Consider the following 6,000-nt stretch of genomic DNA (forward strand, 5'->3'; position numbering starts at 1 on the left):
TGCTTACATAACTTCTATGCAATCCATTTCTCACTTCACCTACTTTCTGATGTCAGAAATTCTTGTTATGTTTTTATCACCAAATGATCCAATTCTTTCCCTGTAAGAGATTTTGGTTAAAATTAAAAGGTGTAAAAGACTTTTGGTTGAAAAAATATTTAAGATATAATCAATATTTTTACTTATTATATCAACTGCCATTTTTGAGAGTTTATTATGTGAACTGCTCTCTATTGATTATACACATTTAAATAGGTCTTTACCAAAGTGATAATCATTTTTTTTCACAGATCGAGAAATAGAAGGAGATGAAGTTATCTGCCAAAAATTACAAAATTAATAAATGGTGGAACTAAATGCATTATTTCTCAACAATTAATTTAATTCTCCTTTTATATTTATCAAAGATCACTAAAACTTTAGATTAATCTGAAACAGTAGCAGAGAGAGATGATGTAATATTACTACAGTTCAATTTTATGATATTAGTTTTGCATAAATATATAACTTTCATAGCTTTAAGAAATATTAAAATTGTCCTCTGGCTGTCTTTATAGGTCTGAGCGAGGGTACTCATAATAGTCTATGTACTGGATGTCTTATTTACCAAACTGATTCATTTATGTTTATAAGTTTAAAATAATCTTCAAATTTTAAATAATTATATATTTCATGAAATCATACAAAGCTAATGACTAGGAATATTCAGAGGAAAGAAAACACACTCTTTTAATGTAACTTTTCAGCATGGTGTAATTGTTAAATGTACCATTAGCAAGCTAGCCTACTTGACTAGGTTTTTAAATTCCAAGTTTATGAGCATGATAAGTTCCCAAATTTCATCTACATTATAGTTAGATAGGGCTGTTGTAAAGATGTAATAGATTAATATATGTATTAGAAGAATGACCAGATCAGCAAGTTCTTAGCTGACAAAGACAAAGACAAAATGTAGATATCTAAAAAGCTAAAAAGCTATAGTTGACTTGTCTGATGTTCAAATCCTATCAGAATGCAATCTCTTCTTTGAGCACACAAGCTTGCTTCATTTCATAATATCTAAGGATTTTAATAAGAAACAGCTTTCATTTCACATTTTATAGTCACGTGTTTCTGACTATATTCATTGGCCTACTTAGAATTTAATGTGTATGGCATGTAAATAAACTATCTCAATTCCTACCCCAAGTCCTGAAATGTGGATAACTTCTATAATCAATGAGCTAAATGTTTCCCATTGTTGATCTGCATCCTTTTCTTTTCTAAGTGTGGCACTTTTTCTTTCAATTTTTAAGATATGGACATCATTACTACTCAGTGTCTTATCACTTCCTTCCTTGTTTTTTTCTTTTATTTCCTTCCTGCAAGAATTAAAAGGAGAAAATGACTTATTAAGGAGAGAACATATTTGCCTTTGATAATTTAAGAGGTTTACATTGGGCAGTCTTTTCTAATGGTTTGCAATGAACATTGTAAATCATAATGACACCATTTATTGCATGAAAGGTCCCTAATTAGTCAATCTCACTAAAGAAAACATCCTCATATCCCAAGAGAGTCATTGTCTCAGAATTTCTGGAGTCCCTGTCCTGGGAAACTAATTTACCAGAAAACATAAGGACAAATTGCGCTGCCTCTCCAAAAACTGGGATGTTTTTCCATTTTATCTCATATTTTCAATTTTATCTCATCTTAGAGAAACTTGAACTCTGTTTCTCAGTCTGAAATCAAATATTTGGAGGTTTTAAGGCATTATATATACAGTGAATATGTGTGTATATGTACATATATATATATATATATATACTTCCCTCCAGTGGTGATATTTCAATTAATTAATTAATCTCTTACAAATCTTATTTAGCTCTGTGAATATGATTGTTTTATAGTGTCAATATAGACCTCTTATTGTCTAGTTCTCACTCTCAGAGAACCCAGCAGGCTACCAAGAGTCTCCTGCCCACATATATGCCTGACTGGGAACACCTGTAAAGGTCATTAGAGGCTGCCCCCAAAGCCTCCACCCTCTCAGAGAGCCCAGCAAGCTACCGAGAGTATCCTGCCCATACGGCAGAGCCTGGCGAGCTACCCGCGGCGTACTCGATATGCCAAAAACAGTAACAATGATGGTCCTCATTCCCCTGACCCTGAAAGAGCCCCCAATATGCCATCGGGCTACCTAACACGTGACAGGGATGAATGGCGATGTTAATGGTGCCCACTCCAGCAAATCGATGAACAGTGGGGTGATTGATAGTAATAGTGATCTTAATCTTATATTCTGAAAACCTATTGGTCATATGTATATCCTCATTGAGAAAGTGCTCCTTAGCTCTTTCCCATTCTTTGATAGGATTCTTTGTTTTATTGTTGTCAACTTTTGAAAATGCTTCATATAACTTGATTATTAACTCTTGTCAGGTATATGGGGAGTAAATAATTTTTCCAGTGAGTAGAATATCTTTTTATCATAGTCTTCTGTCCTTTTTCTATGCAGAGGTTTATAAATTTGACATAGTCTTATTTGTTTAATTTTACTTCTGTTTTCTTGGTTAATGGGGTTGAGTCATTGAAGATGGCTCTAGAGTCAGTATCCCCTGTTCGTAGAATGGAAGGATTATCATTATTCAAATGACCATTCTACTCAAATCACTATAAAAATTCAATTAAAAGTACCAATAATGGGGGCTGGAGCAATAGCACAGCGGGTAGGGCGTTTGCCTTGCACGCAGCCAACATGGCCAACACAAGTTCAATTCCCAGCATCCCATATGGTCCCCTGAGCACTGTCAGGAGCAATTCCTGAGTGCATGAGCCAGGAGTAACCCCTGAGCATCGCCGGGTGTGACCCAAAAAAAAAAAGCAAAAAAAAAAACAAAGTACCAATAAAAAGTACTGAGCCTTGCTTTAAGGATAAGGACTAAATACTGTTAATATTTAGATGGAGTAATAAAATTTCCTGAATGAAAAAATAATCCTTAGAGAAAAAATAAAATGAAAAACTTTTTCTCCCAAACTTTATATTATAAGACTATAGTAATTGAGGGGCATGATACCCAAATAAAGGCAGATTCTCCATATGCTCATCTAATCTTTGATAAAGGTGCAAGTAATGTGAAGTGGAGTAAGGAAAGCCTCTTTAATAAATTGTGTTGGCATCACTGGACGGCTACATGCAAAAAAATAGGCTCAGAACTCTGCCTAACACCATGTACAAAAGTAAGATCAAAATGGATTAAAGACCTCAACATCAGACCAGAAACCATAAGGTACATTGAAGATAAAGTTGGCAAAACCCTCCATGACATTGAAGCTAATGGTATCTTCAAAAATGCCACGCCACTGGCCGAGCAAGTGAAAACAGAGATAGATAAATGGGACTATCTTAAACTAAGAAGCTTCTGCACCTCCAAATAAACAGTGACCAAAATACAAAGACAATCTACAGAATGGGAAAGGATATTCGCCAAACACACATCTGACAAGGGGTTGATATCAAGGATATACAAAATACTGGTTAAACTCCACAAGAAGAAAACATCCAACCCCATCCAAAAATGGGGCAATGAAATGAACAGAAACTTTCTCAAAGAAGAAATCCGAATGGCAAAAAAGCACATGAGAAAATGCTCTACATCATTAATCATCAGGGAGATGCAGATCAAAACCACAATGAGATACCATCTCACACCTCAGAGACTGGCCCACATTCAAAAGAACAAAAGCAACCGATGCTGGCGTGGATGTGGCGAGAAAGGGACACTCCTTCACTGTTGGTGGGAATGTCCACTGGTTCAGCCCTTCTGGAAAACAGTATGGACGATTCTCAAAAAATTAGAAATTGAGCTCCCATTTGACCCAGTAATACCACTCCTGGGAATATATCCCAGAGAGGCAAAAATGCATAGTCGAAGTGACATCTGCACTTGTTTGTTCATTGCAGCACTCTTTACAATAGCCAGAAACTGGAAGAAACCTGAATGCCCACGAACAGATGACTGGTTAAAGAAACTTTGTTACATCTACACAATGGAGTACTATGTAGCTCTTAGAAAAGATGAAGTCATGAAATTTACATACAAGTGGTACAATATGGAAAGTATCATGCTAAGCGAAATGAGTCAGAAAGAGAGGGATCGACATAGAAAGATTGCATTCATCTGGGGGATATAAAGTAACAAAGTATGAGATTAATACCCAAGAATAGCTGAGATCAGCACCAGGAGGATTACTCCATAACTTAGAGGCCAGCCAGGTATCCTAGAGGAAAGGGCAGTTCAGATAGAGAAGGGAGCACCAAATAAAGGATGTTTGGAGGATCCTCCCAGGAGGGGAGATGCATGTCGAAAGTAGACTATGTACTGAACATGTTTGCCACTCAATGCCTCTTTTGCAGACCACAACACCCAAAAGGAGAGAGAGAACACAGGGGATTGCCCTGCCACAGAGACAGGGGGGATGGGGGGATGGGGGTGGGAGGGATATTATCCATGTTGGTGGAAAATGGGCACTGGTGGAGGGATGGGTATCTGATCATTGTATAATTGAAACCAAAGCACAAAAAATTGTAAATCTACAACTGTAAAAAAAATAAAATAAAATAAAATAAAGGGAAAAAATAAAAAAATAAATAAATAAAGGCAGATTCTCAGGCCAAATAGAATTGAGAGCTCAAGATAGCCCTTACATCTTTGAGAAAAGACCTAGATATATGAATTGGAACAAGGAATGGTGCTGGGGAAACAAGTCACATGCAAAAAAATGGTATATCTAGACACCTTGCAGAAGTTAGCTAAAAACTCATTAAAGACCTTGATATTTTCCCAAATCCATAAAATATGTAGAGAAAAATATAGGCAGAATTCTTAATTTGCAGATGTTTCGCAAACACCGATGCCTGGCTTCTAGTCTTGAGTCTCTGATTGAGTTGGTTTGAGGTTAGACTCAGGAAAAGGAAACGTTTAGGTAAAGATGACTGTTCCATGGGCACCATGTGATTCTTATGCAGAGTCATGACTGAGTACCTCTACTTGGGAGCAATAATGTTCAAGGTGAGTTGAGTGAGCTATGGAAAGAATGAAGATATATCTGTGATGGTAACTTCCTCCTATGCTACTGGACTACAACAATATTAGAAAGCAAGACATTGAAGAGTAGAGTTAGATGGATTTAGGCACCTGACTCAAAAGTTAAATAATAGGGAAAATGTTAAGGACTCTTGTAACTACCTTCTCTTTCACTTTTCTCTTCTACAAACTGCAGAATTGATCATTTTATAGGACTGTTCATGAATTAGTGAGTTACATTATGGGCATAGAATTTTAATGAGTTGTAGAATCAAGGTGCAGAGTTTTAATTTTTTCTGTTTATTATATTGTTAGTTATATTTATTGACTACATAAGACCAAGACTTTAAGTAATATGGTATTTACAATCAAAGTATTTTCTCCTTTTATGATTTTTTGTTTTAAATTTACCTCCAGATAATTTTTTTAAAAAGCTCAAAGTCATAGAGACCTCTGAGTTTCTCATTTTTAAATATGAATGTAAATTTGCTTTCAGTCCTGAGTGACAGCTTTGTTAGGTACAAAACTTGGAGCACCATACTTTATCCCCAGATTTCATGAATATTATTCTTTGCTAGTCTATTGTTGAATGTATACAAAGAAATTCATGGTTGGCTGATTTTCACTACCTCCTGTAACTTGATAATTTTCTAAATGATGAATGATACATTTTTTTAAAAAAATATGTAAATTTTGGCAACATAGTGCACAAACAGATTTTGACTTTAACTCTTTTTCATTCCAGGAAAATATGCACTGTAGCACTATCCTCCCACTGTTCATGGATTTGCTCCAGCGGCCCCAGTAACATCTCCATTGTGAGACTTGTTGTTACTGTGTTTGGTATATGGAATACTTCACAGGTAGCTTGCCATGCTTTGCTTTGCAGGCAAGATACTCTCGGTAGCTTGCCGGGCTCTCCAAGAGGGGCAGA

This window comes from Sorex fumeus, unplaced genomic scaffold (assembly GCF_029834395.1).
Source record: "Sorex fumeus unplaced genomic scaffold, SorFum_2.1 ptg000007l, whole genome shotgun sequence".
NCBI lineage: Eukaryota > Metazoa > Chordata > Mammalia > Eulipotyphla > Soricidae > Sorex > Sorex fumeus.